This window comes from Dendroctonus ponderosae, unplaced genomic scaffold (assembly GCF_020466585.1).
Source record: "Dendroctonus ponderosae isolate FM_Combo_2020 unplaced genomic scaffold, Dpon_F_20191213v2 Dpon_F_20191213_1, whole genome shotgun sequence".
Lineage (NCBI taxonomy): Eukaryota > Metazoa > Arthropoda > Insecta > Coleoptera > Curculionidae > Dendroctonus > Dendroctonus ponderosae.
In genome coordinates, this window is record NW_026017110.1 from 21403001 (window position 1) to 21425752 (window position 22752).

Genomic DNA, 22752 nt, shown 5'->3' on the forward strand with positions numbered 1-22752 from the left:
CTGTAGAGGGCCTTTTTGAATTTTTTATTTGAGTAGCTGGACTGCACGAGCTAAACAGGAAAAATTTAAAAATCCTGTACAAAGTCGTTGTGTGCTGATGCGATTGCTAATTTTACGTTAACTGCAACTTATATTGCGCAATTATCCGTACTGGCGTTTCCCCATAAAACGTTTGAATGGTTAAATACCAAGTTAAAATCTGCCCCTTGTTTATGACCGTTTTATCAGTCAATGTGGGTCACAATTTTCAAAATGCCTCCCAAAAATGCGCCTTCAAGTCAATTAATGTGATTCTTTCCGGCGCATTCACCAGGCCACAAAAAATGGCCCAACTCTTCGTTCAGTCCCAAGAAATAAAAATGTTTAAGTGCCAAGTCGTAAAACCGAAGGAATATCGACTCAAAGTTCGGAACAGGCCTATAAACTTTGACCTAATAATATTTTTGTTAAAGTTTTGGTTTTATGCCGGGATAAAAACCCACAATTTTTTTTCTTACTATTGAGTAATTATTTGATAATCAATTTTAGCTTGTTGACTAAAGTTGAAATCAACATACTTCATTTAAATTTTATAGTAGTTTTCGAATAACGCTTGTAACATCAATCGTGACTGAAAGATAGAGAGATCATGATTTGATGCCCTGAATAATCAATGATACCAAGATGTATGTTAAAACAGCTAATATTTAAATTGACTTGACGGGCCCTAGATATGCAACATAAGCATGTTTCGAAATGTTCAATACATTTTTAAAACCCCTTTTGTTTGTTTAGGAATTGACTCTCTTAGTAGATATCGCTTGATTTTGTAAAGTTAATATAAATAATTCTGCCCTAATTAAGTGGCTGATTTCCACTAATTGTCACAGATAAGCACTTCGGTTGATGTCGGCAATAATAAACATCCAGTTTCAGTTTATCAACTTTATTTTTCAAATGTCCAAGTTGTTGCTGTTTGAATGATCTGTACATAACAACATTGTCTTATACTTATGAGGTTACATCTACATCATATTCATAACATCACAATTGTTTATAAATGTACTAACAAATTGGTGGGCATGCACTATCAGTATATAAGCTTCAATTACAACTAGGGTGTTAAATCAGGAATCGTTATATTGAACACTTATCATGTAATGGCTAATTCTAGGAACAACAGTCTCCATTTGAAGTCCCTCGCCGAAATGTGGCCTCCTGTTACGTATACTGAAGGTATACCGGACAGAAAAACACTCAGGATACATTCAGTATACGTACAGGGGGTTGCATACAGTCAACAAGGGTGAAGATTCACCATCCCGTTCAGTGATCCCTAGAAAAGAAACAGAACTTAAAACGTAAACGCAACTAACATATAGAATTCAAAAAGCCGAGGGTGGTGTGGCAAAGTTCATATAAACAGTTTCGTCGAGGGTGCAATATATTGAGCAAGGTGGGTGAGTTGGTCTCAAGGGGGTCGTAATCTCTGCCACGCTGTTCAAGGGTTGGTAAAAATATCAGTTTCCATACGAAAGAAGTTGACTTTTGGGGTTGCAGTCTCTAAGCAACTTTTATTTACGGTGACTACTTTCAGAGTGGTAAACATGGATAAAATCAGTGGATACAATAAAAAATTGAAAACTTGTTAATTTGTTGAAAAAGTCTTTGAATCAGTCAAATCACAGTAATGTTTAAGGAATTGAATAACAACCGAAAAAACGCGTTCAATGAACAGTAATGACTAATAGACAAATAGTTTACATGGCATGCTCCAAATGTGTTTGTTTACTTACCGGTGTTGGCTGATCTCGAACTGGAATCGAGATGATGTGAAGAAGCTGGCAAGTTGAGGTCTGGAAAAGCAGTGAACTTAGCAGCGTCGCGACGTATCTATCCAGTTTCGCGACGCCGTCGCAGTGCACCGTCCCCCCTCACCGTGGGCTGGATTCCTCTTTTATCTGCCGTAACGAAGAGACTGTGACGTTCGGGGTGTGGTCCCTATACTGGATGATCTTTATTTACACGGCATGATTACTCTGCATGGCAAATACATAAATTTCCTGCTATTATCGTCTATGAACTTTAGACTGTGAAGCACGTTGTCTGGCCACATCACAATATCAAACGAAAATCGACTGACGCGCACGTTCTGGCGTTCATGAATGGTGAACAGATTACGCGTCATGGCATGCATAAGAGGAGGGCTGCATTTAGAAGATCGGTTATAAAAAGGCGGAGTTATCTTGCTGGTAAAGTGGCGTGTGTCGGACAAGGACGGGCCTGCTGGAACGGAGATCGCACTCGTGTCGATACCATTACCTATAAAAACAGGCAAAATTTATTAAACCATTTCCGAAGGGTAGATTGGGAAACTAATGCCATTAAGACAGACTACTATTTTGCAATTTCTAGCAAAGCTAGGCGATGTACTTTTTACAGCTTTTCTTAAAATGTTGTTAGGACGTTATAAAAAATGCTCATTTTCGGCTTTTTGATAAATTTACCAGGTTTACATCAAGTACAGTAGAACAGCGCAGGAGGTCGCCAGTAACTGTATATCATACCTGCTATTGTTGAGATTGAAATTTGTTACTTTTGGGTCACCAATCAGGTCTAGTTTCGGTATTCAGGTCATCAATTAATTATTTGACGAAGCTCAAACACATTTGTCAATTTTGAAATATCCTAATGTAACTAGTTTTAATTGTGGAAACCAATATCGACCCTTTTCTGTAAATTGGTAAATAATATATTGCATTAGGGCAGAAAGACCGATAGGTCGATAGCCTTTTTTTAGAAATAAAGATGTTTACTACTACTATATTGCATTGTACAAAAGAGTTTCTATTATGATGGTCATTTTCCACAGGGCTTTTTCAGATTTTCCTCTGATTGAATACAATTTACGTAAAAAATCCATTACAACGTATTGGTAGTATTAGGATTACCAACATTACTGGTTTTTATTAGCGGATTCCACCACATTTACCTTGAAACCCAACACGACGCTTTTGAATAAAACGATCACGTTTTCAGTTCAACGTTCCTTTAGGTGTAGTGTTTTTTACGAAGTAAGTCGTACGAAATATTGGTATCAAGTGTTACCAGAAAGCATTGAGTTCATTCATAAAATATGGTTAATGTAGGTGATACGTGGTGAAATGATTCATTACTTTATTAAGCAGTGGGAGAGTCAGCACCTATGTCCCATCTGATATTTTTATTTCGGTCAATTTTTTTTATTAGAAACCTGAAGGTCTTTACTGCAGAAGAATAGCCGGATTGTTAATGTCGTGCATAAATCAATGGATGCCTATTAAAAATAGAACTAGTTTCATATCGTAAAATGTAATTTTACTTAAAATTCTTCTCTGTTGGTATTTTATTTATTTTTATTTAGCCCAGGCTGCCCCTGTGGTTTTTGCCATGTATGATAGATTTTTTAACAAATGTAATTCCATTTTTTATTAGGGTAACTGGTCTTAGGCCATGTCAATTTCTCTAACGAGAAATATTAGAATTCAATTGATTTGAATTCTCGTTGAATAATATTTTACATTAAATTTCCTTGAACGTATTTCTATACTGCGACGTTTACTCATCTACACTTTTTCTAATTCTCTAATTGTTTCTAACCACGTTTCTCACACATGATTTTCGAGCACTTACAGATTTCCTGAAGAAAGTGCTTCAACGCCTTGCCTTCTAATGCTCATGAACAAATTTATAATAAAAGTTAGGAGCCTGCTGTAAACTGCTGCATTAGTTAATAACGTATTTCAATATCTAAAATTACCAAGAGAACTACTACAGATTACATAGCTAAATTTGAATAGTTTAGAGTCTGAAAATTAACTGTTAGAAAATTAATAAAGAAATCTGTTTAGGCAGTGAGGTACGAAATGAAGCAGGCTTAAAATGTGTGGATATGCCTTTAGGATAGAATTGCATAATTTTAGAATTGCTTTCGATTGTACATTAACTTTTAAATAATGTTTTCAGTTTGACTATGTTGGCGGGAATACAATTACAGGTCTCAACAATTTGTGCGGTTTTTTTTTTGAGATTTATGTCGAAACTATTTATAGATTTTTTTTGTAATTGAATATTTAAAGCTTAAATCATGTATGCAAACAATAAATATTGATGTGAATCAACGACAGGAAATAGGTATGTTCCTGAGAACCAAGCGTCCGTCGGTAAACGGGAATAAAGCTTGGAAAATTTTAACTTAACTGTGGCTCAAACAAACTGTACCTATACCAGAGTAAAAGTTAAATTACGAACTAGAAAATTGGTAAGTATTTTATAGGTAGCTATATTCGTGAATTTTACTTTCCGGTTCAAAAGGTTTGGTCATAGTTGCCCTTCAAACCAAGAATACAACGTTTTGTAGTGATTTTAAGTAATTTTAGAATGAATTGTCTTTCTCTACCAATAATGAATGATATTTGCTTAGTGGTACCTACTGCCTATTTTAACTTATTGAGCGATAAAATGTTTAGTTTATTAAAATATCGGATAGCAGCGATTTGTGAAATGAAATGTGAGATTTTCCACTGAAGCATTAGTCATTATAGAAGAATTCCGCAAACTCCCAAATTGACATATGGTTTGTCTTCTCTGAAAGCTTGAAAACTGCGAAGTTTTTGAACGCTGACTCCCTAGGAATAGCTTATATGTGATTGGCTTTTAATTGTATATTTAATCAATGACTTTTGAGGTACAATCTTGAGCCGGAACATCAAAGGACAGGATAATAAAATAATATGGTAATTCATACAAAATTCGGTTAAATTTGCGTTTTAGTCGTCCACATTTCATTCAACATTCTAGGAAATTCTAAAAATAAATGGACGCCTTCCACAAATTTTACATACTTACTTTAATTCTTCTCTTTAGTCCACGGCCATTCAATCATCAATTTAAATTTGGGTGCAGAACAGTTTCGGTTCCTGGAAGCTCTGAAGCGGTTTCTTTTCTATCGGCAGGTCTTTTGAATGAGCGCCATATTGAGTATTGTCAGTTGTCACGCACAAAATAAACTACTGTTGAGTGGGCAAGTGATGCAATGTCAGAAAATCGCATTAATATCAGCTGGGAACGTTTGTTCCGTCCTTGTTCTTACAGTTTCTGCAACAGAGAAGGAAAAACAGCGTATAAATCGGCAATGACGTATGCGTATCCGCATTGTAGGCAGTTTATGGAAAACGACTGTGCGTATTGTTCCAATTTAAATAACAGGGGCGTAACATGCAGTTGATAATTCAGAATCATTTGTCCTGCAAGCAAATTGCAAAAGTGTCATTACGATGAGAGACAATATTCACATTGGACAAAAATTTGTAAACTGTCAAAAAATAATGGAAGTTGAGTTTGATGTACACTGTTAAAATTGAGGTGAAAATTCAGTTACTTTCCAGTATATTTTGTAACTGAAAATTCAGTTTCTGGTTGTTTAAATTAAATTTTCCTTGAGAATCACAGTCTCCGACTCCTTTCCGCATAATCTGCCGTCAAAGTTCCCAGTGATTTTGCATATCTTTGCTAAGTGTGTCCATTAAGCTTCGTTTTCGGGTTCTGGCCTCTTTTCATATTTAACAGGCACTCCGTACGTTTTGTGTCGGGAGGATTTATTAAAGTTTTCTAGGTTGTGACAACCAATGTTGCGTTTGTTGTTTTCTGGTCCAACATTTTAAGCTGTCCTTCATTGTGCTTTTAATCACTCCCAAAACAGGCTCTGGACCCAAGAACTTCTTCTTCTCCGCTCCCTGTTTAGCTGACAGATCTGCCTTTTCGTTTCCATCAATTCTTTTATGTCCTGGTAACCTAGAATATGGTTACTCTGTTCGTTCTTGTTCGTTCTTTATGAGTATCGGTACACTGTAGTACCAGTTTGGACTCCATTGAACGGGCTTCTAGTTTATTTTGTGAAGCTTGACTGTTTGTAGGTGTCAGAAATATTTGTCCTTAAAGACTACTTCTGATACTTTCTCTTGCGCGTTCCTAATAAATAGGTCATCGTGGTAGCGTTTAGTCCTTAAGCACATATTTCTGGTCCCGATCCTATGCCGGATTATTATCTACATGAATTACGATACGATTTTAAGCAACGTCAGGATATTTCCCAGCACTTTAAAAACTATAAAAACACTGACTAGAGTAGTCCATAGAATCCCCATATCTCAGATCTCAGATCAGCATAATCTAGACTAGAAATATAACTTAATAAAAAATGTGAAATGCATGCAGATATGCTTATACGTTTTGATACTTGATTTTCTATTGCTATGCAAATATCTAAAGGTAAAATTTAACCAGTTCCGTTCTAACCACACGTTTTAATTGAGTGTTTTAAGTTCAAGAATAACGACGTGGAAACTTGCAAATATAGTCAAGTAGTTAAAAAAACATGCGTCAATAACACACATTCGAGTTGACCACAGAAACTTGCGACGAACAAAAATTATAAGAAAAGTTCGCAATTATGTTGTCTTATTATTAGTCAAAATCAGGTACGTACTTTGAAGTTAAGCTGACCGCAATTTACTAATTTCCCTAAGTGTTTCTTATCGGATTTTGATTAGCAGTTGGTTGGTACTTCGCAGAAATATTTTATGGTACCTACATTAATTTWAAAAATGTCCATGTATTACTGAACTTAAATTAGAATTTTGTTTTCTACCATTGCTAATTTTACAACCGTTTAGCTTGTCCCTTATGCATATTGATCGATTGCCTTTCTTAAGATTGCGAACTGTGAAGTTGCTCATGTGAAAAGTGCTGAATACCTGGTCACTTCTGTAAATTGCAGCTTTGCCAAATAACCTTTTTAATTAAATAAAATTTAATGAAGTCGAAATTTAAGACAAGAATGTTAACGTTATTTGTGTTTTGTTGGGAAGAGCTAACAAATTTATACCATGACTGGACGTCCAGTTTCAGGTTGTAAATTTTCATTCGGTACAGTAGAACTATCTGTTTATTTTTACGTAAATAAAGAAATTCTTAAATTAATATTTACCAATTGAAACTGAAAAYKGATAAGGAAGTGAAGTTGATGCAATTTTGCTTTGGCATAAACACATCTTTGTGGCTTGTGAAAAGTGCATATACGATGTTGTTTGAGTTCACTCAGACTCATCGTTAGATTTTGTTTGATCTTTGGGAAACATCCAACAAAACGATGCAAACCGTTTTGGAGAAAAATTAAAATTCTTAATTCAACATAAAACATGCTTTCTCTAGGCTCGATTATATTGAGGCATATTCATTCTACCACAAAAATGTTCTACGATAATGTTCGATAAATCATTAAATGACAATATATTATGGAAATCCCTCTCTAGCGCTGGTAAGGTAGTATCTTTAATTATGATAAACTATCAATAATAATACATGTTTAATGATCCAAACCGATATGCAATATTAAATTTAAATTAGGACATAGATAAATCTTTACCAACAGCTACACAACTGTGCACCATCAGGAATCCTCACCCAATGGAGCAATAAGGGTAGAAAAATACTGCATTTTCCATAAAATGTATAAAGAACGTTTGTTTCATCGACTGATCGTTGCAAGAGTCTTAATGATATAAACGGAGACGCCACTGGATAAAAAATCGGTGACGTATTGTATGCTCTTTATGGCTGCCAGGGCCATATGTAATGTTCTCAAATAATGGGGCTGTCGGCCGGCAAAGGTGGGTGCCTCTTTCCATTTCTAAATGCCGAGTAAACTGCAGAATTTATAGTTTGTGCCATCTTGCACCGCACAATACTCCTGCTGGTTGTTCGAGTCCTGTTTTGCTTTTATGCTAATTTTCTCTTCGATTCTTTTTTCAGCTCGTTAATGGCGTGGGACGATATAGAATTTCTGGTTTGGGTATTGGTAACTAGACATGCCATTGCGGAATTATTTGCCAAGTACGAAAATTTAGTAGACGTACTGAAGTGTTTTATTTATAGGTTCCTTAATATTAAAAGAAAGTTATTTGAAAATACGCGATTATGTTTTGCATCGGTTGTAAAATATTTTCAGCGATTACTCTAGCGCACAATTGAAAACTGAATTGGCAAACTCTTCAACCAGAAGAAGTTATTATTGGTATAATCTAAGGAATATAAAAGTTTTCCTATTAGCTTTATAGCAGTTACTCTTAATGCGTCTGGCCAAAAAATCAACTAACTTTTCGGTAACAGATTTTCTTCAAAGGTGCGACACTTTCCAATCCAAACTCGCTCGGAAGCTGTGTTCATTTTAATCTATAAAACGATACATTTCCTACGAAGAATTCGTGATGTTGCAACATCAATGTCTTAGTTTTAGTGTCATACTTCCAAGGTTAAACATCTCGTTGGCCTTTCTCCAAACTACCTTGTGTATCACACAGACAGTTGAAAAAATCTTAAATAATGCGTTTTCGTTTTTTTTTGAATTTTTTAACCATGTTTCTTTCATTTTGCATTTCAAACGGTAAAGCTGTATTTGAGCTTTATTTATTTAATAAGCTTTTGGTTATAGTTAATTTTTAGCGAATCAACTGTTCTATATTTATTCGCAACCACAAAAAAATTGAAGCAATTTTGTTCTGTCAAATGAAATAATAAATGAGAAATGTGAATAGTCATGCGTTTGAACATTAAATTAAATCAAAATTACTTGTCTAGACATGTTTCTGCATGGAAGACTAAACAAACGGACATAATCCCGCCGAAAAATCCCAGTTTATAAATTTCGAATACTCAGTGACATAGATGCGAAATTATTTTACCATAACGTTTGAAAAAGCAAAACAGCAGATATACAACTGCATAATTTATAGTCCATTTTCCTCTTTCCCGAGCATTTTCCGACCCGCCTCGAATAAGCTACTGAACCGTTTTACATATTTTTACCATTTTTAATATGGGCTTGCATAATTTTGTTTGCGAACACTATTAGACTGCGCTAGTTCTGTATGCATACTGTCAAGCACTTCTGTTTTTAGAATGTCACCAGCACCACAATAAAACCTTTTCATTTTCACAACAGTCACCGTTACCATACATTTACTACCTACTATTTGAAAAGTATATAGAAGAAGGATTTTAATTTGTGAACATTGTGACTAATCATTCACTATATATAATCATGTGTCACCTAATAATTTACTAAAATATTAACCACAAATCAATCAAAAATTTAGATTTCTAATGTTTTCCTATAATATATGTAAACATGTTTTGAAAACGAGGAGTTTTCAAAGCTTTTGCATATTGAATACCTATAAGTACTGACAAAATAGAGTGCATTTATACACTGGCTTTTACCGTTTAATTTTGCTGCTTTCTTGCGGAACCCTTTAAATTTGACGGTTAATTTGCAATACAAGTTTGGAAGAAAGCACTGCTGTAGAGATTTGTAATTTATTTTGAGTTGGTTTGTTTCATCCTTTTTATTTTTACCTATACATGATATGATGCAATTTTAATGGCTTGGAAAGTACGTTTGCCTCAGTATCGTAAAATTTCGCTGACGATATCCTGTTGTGATATTTGCTCATTTTAACGTACCATTTAATGTGCATAACGAAGACGTATAACACGCTTCCGCGTCAGATATTTGGTACTATTAAAGCACTCCAAAGCCAATAAAATAAACACTTTGGCCGCTAATAAATATCCAGATTTTATCGAGCCAAGTTGTGAAGCCACCAACGAAAAGCTGATTCCAGAATCATTACAATATCAATAAACGAGAATGATGGCTGTAAAAATTCATCGACAATTTACGTTTTCTCTTTTCTCCAATTCTAAACTTTGTTAAAAATTAAACAAGATGCGGCGTTATTAAATAAACCTCCGCTAAATTATAGTTATTAAAAGGACGACGTTAATCAGACCATAAATCACTTGCAACATATTTATAACGGCCATATGTTAGAGGTTGAATAACGTCGACCGATGTTTTTAGAGGAACGCGCAAATAAACACGCGTTGTATATGCTGATAATGTCTCGACTTATGGCTTTTATAAATTTACACCCATACACTCCAATAAAATTAACCCTGTCTAGCCGCCTTGTTTTCTTTACTAATAATTGAAATTTTACATATTTGAAAATGAAAATCGAGCATCTTCACAAAGTGAATCTCTATTAATATTCACCAATGCTGAAACCAAACAATCAGCAAATGCACTCTCGAGTAATCGTACTTAACATTCATATGTTGACGTATTCAATTAACTGCATATGACCACTATATTTACTTTGATACTCATTATTATTACACCAGATTAATATTTATTAACCATTTTGTAAAATAAACAACCACTTTGTTCGATATAAATAGCTTCGTAAGCACCAATTTGCATTCGTTGAGAAAATAAAAGACACAAAGCAAAAGCTGTCTCTATGGAAGGAATTGCCATTCAAATGCGGTTTAATATAGCCATTATTTTTTTTAATTTAGTGCGCCGACAAACGCTATATCGCAATCGCATAATTTAGGATAAAGTTATTGGAATGCTTTTATGTCCCTAGACATACGTTACAAGATGTAATTCAGGTACGACAACCAATTAATGAACACCATCTTGGGACGATGAGGGCCAAAAAATGCTCAGGTAGTCCAAGGAGTTTTACTGTGTATTTATTATATTAAAAACAAACCTCTAAAGTTTGGTCTTTATGGCTGAATTATTTGCCAGAAAAATTTGTTTTGCTGGTATACAATTTACCTCATTGAATAACCAAAACTGAAATATTTTGAAATAAGTATAATGTAGTGTTATTTCATTGGAAGGAAACGTGTGTGTTCCAAAATTAAACTTAAATCCAAATAATTCCAACAAATAATCATTTCTTCGATCAAATTTTTTCTTTTTCAAACTTTCTTTTTCGGTACCTACTACTTCATAGATTGAAATATTTCAAATTATTTGCTGTTGAAAAGTTTTCACAACTAAAATCTTTGTTTAATGTTTTGACCATAAAAGTAGCAGAAAGGGAAAAGAGAGTGTAAGACGCTACGCAGATTGTACAAAAATTGTCTTTTCGTTTCATATCTAGCTACATTGATGATTTCTGCAAGGACGCCTGGAAAATGTGATTAAAGTATTTGAACGACTTCTATTGGCCAGTTTTGTAATTAGAATGTCTTGAATTGGTTGCTCGAGCTTCGAGAATATTTAATATCGGGTGCTAATTTGCTTGGAATTATTAGACAAATTATTCACTTTTTTGCTGCTGGAACTTCGGGAACTCACACTTCATAGTTACGAGACACAAAATCATACCGAGTAAACCAAATTGGAGAAATCATGAATATCGATGAAATGAAAAGAAGAAAAAAAATTAAATTGTGGACTGAAATGAATAGAATTAATAGAAATCTCTAAATCTCAAATCTAATAAACGACATTATAAAAATGACCAAGTAAACAAACATTCCAGCTTAAATACTTAAATCGAGGCGTAGAATTTTCTTCGATTTGATCTTCAAATCAATTTGCTTCAGTCCATTGAGATGCTCGAAAATCAAAACAGGGGATTCTTATTTGGAATGGATAATTGATTTATCTGTAAAATGCAGTTACGAACATTATTCCGCATTCAAGTTGCATGCTTGATTCACATTTTGAAGGTTTCAAACTGAATTGAGATAATTTATTAAATTGATTGATCTACAAGTAACTCAACAACAAATTTACTTTGCCAAATCGATTATTTCGGGCAATGATGTTCTGGTCACACCGCAATGTAAATGGCCTTTCAATTAATTCCCCGCCACTACTCGAAGTGCATTCACTTGGTTCGTTCTCCTTGCTAATAGGCTCAATGGTTTATTTATAATTATTAGACTTCAAGACCTATTAATTAAAACGGCAATAAATTCATCGGCGGAAGGCATTCAGACCCTATTGAAGCCCAAGTAGGTGCATGCACTCTATGGAAATGCTTATTTGTTGCTCAAAGGCATGAGATTCTGTTCTTTTAAAATATCGTGTGCTTATGCAATTCAGAAGTGCTTTGATGAGCGATTCAATGATTTTACGGGTTTTTACATATTTCTGCAAATAGCGAGCGCACCTGCGAATCAGACGTGAGAGATATATGAAATAAACACCCATCATGTTGGACGATATTTATCTGATTTTCTGTATTGAATGATTTTTCTTCTTTAAATCCGCAGAAAACTTTCGAAAAGTTTCCGCAAAGCATAAATTCACGTTTATTCCTCACTTCCTTACGATAACCTGGCCATTACCGCTGCAGCGCTAAGAAATTCTAAATTGTAATACCGGGAACCTAAGTAATCTTAGCTCCATTCCTGCTTTTCGCTTTATCTGCGAGGAAAATATAATTCCGAGGAAAATTTCTATTCGAGAATAGAACTGGACTATGGGGAAATAAACCGCCGTATCTCGCATGCAGAATGTTAAAAGATGCAAAAGAACGAAGCGGAAATCTGCATGAGTCGGGTTGCATGAATTTATGCCGGGATAATCCGATCTATTTTGAATTTTGCAACAAAAGCGAGACGATTCTAATTTTCCTTGAACATGACCGGAATTTTAAGCAAAATATGGTTGTGTCCTCTTTGTCGGCGTTCTGTTTGCGAACATATTTTTACGTTCAATCGGAAGAATCATGTTGCTCAACAGGGGAATTTTTACATTTCTAATGCTTCATTGCCTAAGCCAGTGTGCTTGGTAAGCTTGGTTCGATCTATTATACAGCGAGCACCACATTAGAGTTCAAATCGAACAGACAATATATCATCGAAATTTTCAATTAAGGAATGGCCGTCTCGTATTGTGCGGTTGCTGCCTATCTCCCTTTATATTCAATTTTTCCCATTTTTAGCAGCCGGTGTTTAGTTTGCATATCGGATGAGAGTTCCGAGCGTCAGCCATTTTATTACGGGTTTGGATGACTTCTTATCTTCGGGAAATTCGCCAAGTTTCGTCATTCCCTCGAGTTTTCATTTCGATATTAAAAGCTTAATTGAGTTCACTCAGCCTCAGAAGATTTCTTCATTGGAATACGGTTAACTTAATAAGAGTGTGTAGGTTATAGCTCGCTGAATGTCATTTAGTTTTGAAGAATTCTCGTTAATGAGCTACGTAAAGGCGGCTTGCAGCTAAGATTGTTATTTATTTATCCCAATTATTTGATGAAGTGATGATGAAAAACTGAACACTTTTTGTAGTATAATACGGTAAAGCGGCTCTGATTTTTTGAATTGAAAATCGTTGCTGCTATCCTTAATTAGCACGTGCATATGTATTTTAGAAGCAATTTGTATAGTAACTGGTTTCCGCCAACATGCAATTTCCTATGATATGCAGATGGTATCGAGAACACGATCAATTCTCTCATACAGTTTTGCAGCAACCAAACCTGCTCCTGCATCAGAATGGGCTATTTTAGAGCTGTTATCGTAGCCTGTCATGAAATGCTGCTGTGCATTCGTTTGTTTAAATAGCAGGAAATAGAATAAAACTACGACGATAATCGGTCTGAATTGCAAATTGGAGATCAGGAATAATTTATTTTGCAGATTCTATGTTTTGCATTAGTGCATGATAATTATTAGACTTAAGCACCTCCAAAGTTTTCCGTTTACTACGAGACGAACGTACTTCACCGAGGTAATAACTAGCCAGTAATTTATTTTAGTATCATCATCATTTATTTAATGAGAACGTTACTTCTGATGCAAAACATGTTTTTCTTCGGATCTCCGAAATAATGCCTAGGAATGTGCCTTATATGTTATTAATTAGTTCCATAACAATTTGTTATATTTTGATCAAATACTTCAAGGTTTTCAGTTTATCCAAACAGTTTCGCAATTTTCCAATTAAAATTACTGCCGGGAACCTTTCCAATTTGGCAAATAATCCACTTAGGCCTACGTGGCCTTAACAGCACCCTTAGCAAGCAAAGTAGCCGGAAAAACGAAGGTGTAAGGAAATTTAACACACCCTTGCAATAATACATTCTTCTTGGGATTTCCATTTCGCTCCATTCATTTACATAAGCCTTCATTACGATTCCCCGGAGAGAATGGCGCGAACAGAGTTGAACTGAAAATTATAGATTTCCGTCCTATTAGAGAATATGTATTACAAAGGCTATACATAAGACAAATACATAACTTTAATAATTATATTCTTATTGTAAATAACTGAACGAATCGCGTTGATCTTGTTAAATTTAAATTATAACAGACGACTACAAACCATTTGAGTAGGTAACGGTCGTAAATATTTAGCAGAAAGTTTTGAAATGTTTAATCAAAGAAGCTGAAAAATGCAGCAGGCATGCAACTATGCAAAAGTCCTTTATCGAGTGGCTCACTCTGTTTAGTATAAATATGAAGGCTTGACAACGTTGACCTATAATCTAACTTTTGTACATTATTTAATTAAAAACTAGCAAACTGTTCATCTTCCAATAAGAGCAAATTGTTATGTAATATGTCTATACTTACGTGCTGCACCTTATAGGAATTTTGAAACAAAGGCCATATAAAGCGATCTCTCCTATTGAGATCCGATCTGTGCCAACTATTGCCGACAGCCCATAAAGCTCCTATTTCCAGACTTTCAGAGGTTGTGGAATATTGGAGGGAAAGCTGTAAAATAAAATTTTGTTGTTAAAGGAAATATTTGGAATGTTTTTCTTATTTCGTCTTGAAATTGCTTTTTAAATTTGAAACAAGAAAAATAAACTTAACGTTAGTTGAACTGAATCTAACGGCACTTCAACTAAGCAAACTTCCAACTAGAAGTTAAAATATGAACTGAATATATCGACTTATTTCATAAATGTATAAACATTTTTCAAAAAAATCAGTAAACTAGATTAAGAAACAAGACATTGCCAACACATTCGATTATTAAATTAATGATTTAACACAATTGATACTAAATACAATATTTTAATTGTTGCGAGTCAATAAAGCAAGGAAAAGGGCACTGAAAAGGGGGTTTTAGTTGGAATTTGTCAATATTTGCCAGAAATTCTGAAGGCGTTTCGTTCATATTAGCGTGAAGTAAAGTATTGTTGCTTCAGAACCTCATTTGAACCGTTGAATTTTTAACGCATCAGCTTCACAGGCAGCAAAAGACGAAAATACTTGAATTTGAGGCATGAATGTGACACAGTAGTTGAAATTATATAATATAGGGAATATAAAGAAATTTGAAATTACAAAAAATGCAATAAATATTAACAATTCAATTCAATTTCAATATCAACCATTTCAGCGAGTGTACGTCGATATACCAATTTTTAACTAAATTAATAGTTCTGTTTTGTATGTTAAGTGTCCTTCAGGTGGCAAAAAAAAGAGACTGACCTAATATAATCTGCACACCCAGAAACTGAAACCACATGAATTGAAACTTTAATGATAAACTTAAGAAACGAATTTGCTTATTTTTGAAAAATTGTGAAGTGAAACAAAAATTCCTGGTATGGCCGCAGTTTTTATTATTGGTTGATAAATTTTGTCTTGATTTCTTCCATGTTTCCACGAGAAGTTTTTTTCACATCTTCACTTATTACTTAAGTGAAGGTTCTTGCTTCGGTGCTTTCAAACAAGGCTTCATTCAGAAAATTTACGCTTCATGTTAAAAAACTACTAACCTTTTTGAGGGAGATCTTGTATGCATATTTTATGGAAGATATTTTTGATTGAAATAGTATATCTACATATTCTAGATTCAGCTGCACAAACTGAAAAGTTTGTCTTCTAGAAAACACTGGAAAGAACTTTTCAGTCTTTTGAGAAGAGTTTTATTTTCGTCTTTTTTCACATAAGAATTTCCCATAATTATAAGTTACACTGATTCATAACTAAATATATTCGGAATAAACAGGAAAATTTTTCACAATAATTGTGAGGAATTAGCCTTTGCGTATTAAGCGAGAATTTTTCTTTTCCACAATGTCGCAGGTGCAATATATCTACATTAATGAGCTTAATTTGTACTTTTCATACCTGAGTGATCCGTTAATTTATTTCATGCTATATGTCAACTTATTTTTTAATTGAGCGGCATGCGAGTTTATGTGCTGAATCGTGTGACTTTCCTTAGATCCCTAATTTTTTCGGTGCGCATTAACAAGTATTGCAATTGTTAAGTTAGCATATTTATGTTTATGTTCATAAACTTTTTTCTAATCTCACGATATTGATGATTTGATCCGGCCCTGCAAAAAGTCTGGATGATTCGAAAAATAGGAAAATTCTCAGGCTTCTCGCGGCGGCCATTCCCTGTTATCAGGGTAATTTCCAGGGGGATACCGCTCCATAGTTGTTGGGGAAATTGTTCCGCCAACAAGGCAGACGCACATTAAAAAAGCACGCTCCGGTTCCGATGAGTTTTTCGAAAGGGCTGCTTCTCTTAGCATATTAACTAGTCTGCTTTGTGTTCCGGAATCGGCCAGTATGAAATATTTATGACACGACAAAAGTAGATTGACTCGGATAGCACATACTGCCACATCTGTGAAAGAGCACGCCTTTTAATTAGCCAGATAACCTTGCGTTATGCACGAGTTTACAAACTGGCGTTGCAGTTTACTCTAAGAGTTATAAGAAGATAAACGTCGTTAAAGCCACAAATCCTGGATTTACTGGTACAATTAGAAAAAGGATATTCCAGCAGAGGGCAGTTCTGATTACCGCATATAAAACATGAAACTTTTTTGGCATGTACTTTTTACACCTTCAAAGACTGGCTTCTTATAATCGGGTGGACCTATCTTAATCAAAATACCTTTCTGAGTTAGAATGTTTCGAGCCAAATCTTAGATTCATCTTGCATTTACTCTATGTTCAAAAACCGCAGGTGTGAGTGCTCATAAACTATGCGTAATTGGCCTCGGCATATTACGGGGAATAAAAAAATATATTTATGCTAAGCTTGATAACAATACAATTATGTATTCTTATCAATTAAATTCCGATACAGTATATTTTCTGATAGACCTATCATGGGCCCACTATCAGTCTTATAAAAATTTTATTGTCGAATTTAATCGCATATCACGACCTTTTGTTTCTAGGCTGAAAAATAACCAGGTGAATTGTTTCGTTATTTACGACTTAATAATTTAATTTTCTTGGAAATTAATAACAAATAGCAAAATTTAATTGGAAAACAAAATTTATTATTTACTTGAAATATTTATAATTATACATGCTGGGCTAGAATTTATTTGATTTATGTTAAATTTAATAACTTAAATTTTTACTTAAACGGTGCTATGGAACTATTTGTTATTAAATTTGGAAGAAGGATGGAAAGCAACATCTGTAAATAAATTAAATAGCGAGGTAAAACATTCTGAAAAAAAGTTTGTGCTTCCTATGGGAAAACACTTTTTTTTGTTATAGCTAAAGGCGTTTGAAAAGAAATCCTGTCTTAACTCAGATGTTGTCCAGAAGGTTTTACAAGAGCAACAAATGCTGCAAATGAGTTAGTCAATGCCTGATATAAATGATTAATTGTGATTAAATTGCCTTTTTAATGGTTTGATAGAGTACTTTTCGATATTTATATTGGCTTGGGTCACAGTCATTAAATGGTAATGAATGGTAATTTAATGTAAAAATTGAATGCTTACAGTGAGTTATAAGAATCTCACATCTGCATAAATTCATCATTTTCACGTTAGTAGATTATTTATTACCTGAGTGAGTGTCTTAATTTATTTCTATTTTATACAAATACGTCGTAAAATCCTATTGAAACCAATTTCAAAGCATAACAAGTTTTGTACCTTACGTGTTTTTCAATGCTTGTTTTTAATAAATTCTAAACAGAGTTGCAAAAGTATGTTTCTATAAAACACAAGAAGGCACCGCACATATACAAGTAGTATTAAAACGATAAATAATGCTTAGCTCCTTACAAGAGACGGTTACATTGTAGCCATTACAAACGAGAACAGCTGCCCTTGACGAATAAGAAATATTACATGAATATATTAAGCAATTTCGACGGCGATTCGACTGTGCGTTTTCCCAGAACTGTGCAGACCACGTTCCTCACCCAGCTTCCATTTTGAACATCTGACGCAGTGAGCTTATAAGTAAGGGACAAGAATGTTTCTAATAATTTTTCAAGAAAATTTTGCATGACTCACTATTTAAAATTTATCGTTTCTCAATAGTATTTGGCTAAATTATTAATGTTTCGGGCATGAATTGCATATAAATTTGTAATCATTCATGTACCCATGCCGGAATTGGATATTCCATAACCGCTAAGGTCTGAAGTAATGCGGTTAAAGGGCCATTCATATAAACTCCTCCATCCGACCGACATCAAATTTCGGTATACCCAGCGCCCTTTTCTCATCCGCCAATCCCATAATTTCTCATTTCGCATAACTCCGACCATATCCCGCTTTACAATAAACACAAATTTTTATTGCATTGGGAATTATGAGTCAGACACCATAGTGCTCTGTTATATTACACGGTCATTTTGTGGGATTATACCTCTGCTTCCAATAATCCCTATTTAGCCGACGACATGCCTTAATGCCTTACACTGGCGGTTGCGACTTTTATTATTATTAACCCACATGCTTTTAGATGATCGAAAATCAGCAATATACAAGAAAGAATTATCTGAATTAGCATCCAAATTTCACACTTTTCAATTAAACATTAAAAGTTAAATCGACTCAATACATTGCAACATATTTAGATAACACATTGCGCTTTCGAGTTTTTTTTTTTTTTTATTGTTCGAGAACACTAATTCGTCCAGTCCTTATGTTTTGTTAAACAATTGAATCAGCGTATCAATGTGTCTATATTTTCGGCACGATTGAACCATTTTTTACAAGATGATGGTTTTCTTTAAAGGCATAAGCTTAGTTTAGTATTTTCGGATAACTCCCTGTATCTTTTTTCTGTTCGTTGTCATTCCTTTATTTTCTTATTATGCATTGAAATTATAGTCATTTCTGTCCAGAAGTTTGATTAAGACCAAGAAGAAGTTTAATTAAAAATGTTATCAAGAAGAAAAAGATAATTCGAAAATGTGCATTTTACACAAGAACATGCGCCCTCGCTGTTTAGCTCCTAGGGTTACAAAGAATTTGTGAGAAAACATGATTTTTTAAATTATTCCATTAATTAATTTAAAAAAAGTAGAGTTTATATAAGGTTCGAGCAATGACAAAACTAAAATTGTCAAACATTAGTAATGAACGTAACATTTTGTTTCGATCTAAACAAAATGCGGTTGAGTTGAAAAAACGTTGACCAATTTAACCAAGTCACGGTTAGTGTTTTACGTTTGCAGATTACAGTTGCATTGTGAAAGGTTTTCAAACTGTGCATCTAGATCGAGGGACGTTTTGAATGATTGAGCGGGTTTAAGAATTAAAAGGAAAAATCGAAGGCGAATTTCCCAAGTTGCAGCCACCGTTTGAATGAAGCAATGAACATTCGCCAGAAATAAAGTGCGCCTCGGGAGCCCTGGCAGAGCTACATCGCCTTGCAGTCACCTTGTTTAATCCCAAACCAATCTTTTATCTCGCACACGCTTTCACACTTAGGACCGGATAAGAAAATATTTTCTTCTCTTTGCAGCAGGTTTATTTTTCTTTCGAATTAGGCGAAACTGCGAGGGCAGAAATTCTGGATGGTTGTTAAATACGAAGCCAGGTAAATGAACAAACGAGACGTACAATACAGGTGGGAAAAGTAAGATTGCTTTTCTTTCCGAGTGAGACGAAAGCTTCAAAAATTTGGAAAAGTTTAATTAGTCTACATTGACTTTGTGTGGGCCAAAATTATTAAGTATTATGTCTTTTTTATTTGTGCAGAAAGTGGTTGTTTTGAGTTATTGACACAATTGTTCGCACTGTTCGCTGCACTGAAAGATTCTAACGATTGAACGCTTTTAAAATCAGAATCATTTCAGCACATTGGAGATGCACTTTTAACATTCTTCAGAGAGACAATAACAATATGGATTCCAAGCAGAGAAGCTATTTCCGCAGCAAAGCGAAGAAAAGTCAAGCTGATCGCAATTTCCCCGAATGTCTGTTTGAGAATTCCGAAGTTGTGAAATCGAGTACGTGATGGGAACCCGAAGATAGGAATTTCGAGACGTTATTAAACGATCCAAAATCTAATAATTTAATACAGATCGTGTCTTGAATGGGTTTCAACGCAAAAGTTTTACCAAGATGTTCTTTACGACGTATGCGATTTCTAATGATATTTGCCATTGGTGGCAGTTAACTATTTGAGTAGCTCTTTAATAATGCGCAATGTACTGAAACTTGCCACATGAACTAAAGCAGTTTCATGCTGATTTTAATAATTACAGCCCGTCAGCCTTCTACCTATTAATATTTGTGGCATTTATAGATTATTTTACGGAGTAAACTGGATCTCTAAGTAATCATCGCATCCACGAACAATAAACAAAATCTGACACGAAAAACAACGCAATAGATCATGTTGGAGCTAGGGAAATTGAACAGTCCTTGAACCACATAACGATATAAAGCCGTGCACTTAACACTTTATAAATATACATACTAGACTGAAAAATAACTACAACAGATCATAAATGCGGTAATCTTTATGGCAGTCGTAAACCGTTTTACGGTCTCTAAATTGATTCTACCGCACGAATTTTATCAAAGAATTTTTAATTAGTAGTAACTGGAACATTGAATATCGGTGTTACAGGGTGAGTGATGGCTTCCACATTCGAGTGTTCAACTTCAAAGCCGATTGCAACATTGCCTCTAAAAAAAGATAGACCGGAGAAAATTAAATTTTAATAACTACTTGTCCCTATTGGTCCCCCAAATTATTAGTTGAAAGGGGTCAATAGTTATAAAATCTATTCAGCTGACAAAAAAGTGAAACTTCTCTACTCAATGGGAGTATGAATGGATGACCAAACCCTATAGTGGAATTTCTTTATCATTTTCTCGTGTACTAAGGTAACAAAGGACGTAAAAAGCGTCGTTTTCGATACGGTTTCTCCTTATTACTCTCCATTGGTACATAACAAGGAGGCGCTTCCTCATTTTCAAATATTTGGTCATTGTGGAATAGAATTTCGATATATTGTTGTGCAAACTAAAAATGCTCCATAAACTGAATTAAATTCCGTCATCCACATTGTCTATAAATGCCGACAAAACAATTTAAGTTGCACATTTGCATCATATAAGCCAATAATACTTCAAATTAGTATAAAATGTTAGTTGAGAACAAAAAATTGTTGTTCACGCTAATTTTATTATTTTCACCGTCCCGATGTTGTCTGTCTTAGTAGTAAAAGGTTTTTTGCTGCGTCTTCACTAGCAATCAAAATGTGGTCACCCTATAAATAAATGGTAACCCAAGTAAGTAATTAACCGGTTCAGTTGGCTGATATAATCCCGTTAAAGGAAAGTTGTGTATAGAAGAAATTTCAGATTTAATTGCCTGATCCCAGAAAGAAATCTGTTTGAATTTTACGAGGTTTGGATGTGAATTTAAGTTATTTTCGGTCGTAAAATCGAATGTATTCACCTTTCTTTTTGTTCCTTATTCGTATTTTCCCAAAGATAAGTTATTTGGAATTAATACGAGTTGTCGGGTCTTTTGATTATTTTGAGAGTCTTAGGCGCTTTACCTATATTTGTCAATAACAACCCGAAGTGTGAAAAAGCCCTTTGATTTTCTTCAACCTGCTAATTTTCAAGGCTGGCTTGAAAGAATCTGTTTAGGTTTTAGGTCTATTCTCATCATAGAAAGCGAAAGTTACCTGACGCAATGTTTGTAAGCATCAGCGTGAAATTAACCCTTTATATCGTGGATCCTTTAAACCTTAAACGTGCAGGTGTAATAAATCGCTAAAAAGTTGCACATTTAGACAACAAGGCATTCTTCTCGACAGCTTGTTCAATTCTCAGATTTGATGGCATTGTGCATGGAAATGGTCCAGGGTTGAATATATTAGCTTCCGGGGCAGGTAAAAGGAAGAAAATCAAATGTTCATCAAAATCAATGCTCTCGTTTCGTTTGGCGCTACATTAGTTTGGGACATAGTTACTAAATTTTACTGTTTTTATATCATGAACTTATGCTTATCTTAGTTGCAAATCAAATTTGTTAATCTGAAAAATCCAACTATTGAATTGAAAATTTTTGCTCACAAGTGATTAGTAGTGGCTTTTTATTCTTACGATTCGACCAGATTCGCTCACTCGCCTACTGTTGACTCCATTGCGAATGCAATAAATTGGCATTTCCGGATCTTCAGTTTTGCACAGCTTGTGACCTTTCTGCCAATCGACCAAATGAAGCTCGAATCGTATCCACAAAACCACATGTGCTGTCCTTATTGCGCTAGCCTGTGGTTTGCAGCCATACGAACTAATGCAGAACACATTTTTTCAATCCTTTCGGACTGACCACGCAATTCTAACGCAGGGCTATCATCGTCAGGGTTGAAGAAACAGAGGTGTCCCATTAATCTTTCTTGCGTAACCTTGTGAAACCTTGGACAGGCCTGCGATCTTGATTTATAAGCCATGCTGGGGAAAAAGTGCGATCCTAATAATTTATGCAGCCGACATTTCCTTAGAAATGAGCCGCTGGGTATTCGTTATTGTCTTATTTCTCTATTGGACTATGCGTAGCAGAATCGCTTGTCATTATCATTGCCCTCAATGATTGGAGAGTGAATTTGTTTGAATTGTGAACTACTTTTGTGGCTCGGTATTTCCAATA

At 34.6% G+C, this 22752-nt stretch overlaps 2 long non-coding RNA genes across 3 annotated transcripts in view; one reads left to right on the forward strand and one right to left on the reverse strand.

Moving 5' to 3' along the window:
* LOC125505850 overlaps nt 1–22752 on the forward strand; it is a 171940-nt gene that overhangs the window by 131252 nt on the left and 17936 nt on the right. The window lies entirely within an intron of this gene.
* Nucleotides 910–5099, reverse strand: LOC109546969. Its single transcript, XR_007282474.1, has 3 exons — nt 4867–5099; nt 1776–2301; nt 910–1315 (listed from the first exon to the last, which is right to left on the reverse strand). It is a non-coding gene; the product is annotated as an uncharacterized LOC109546969 (long non-coding RNA).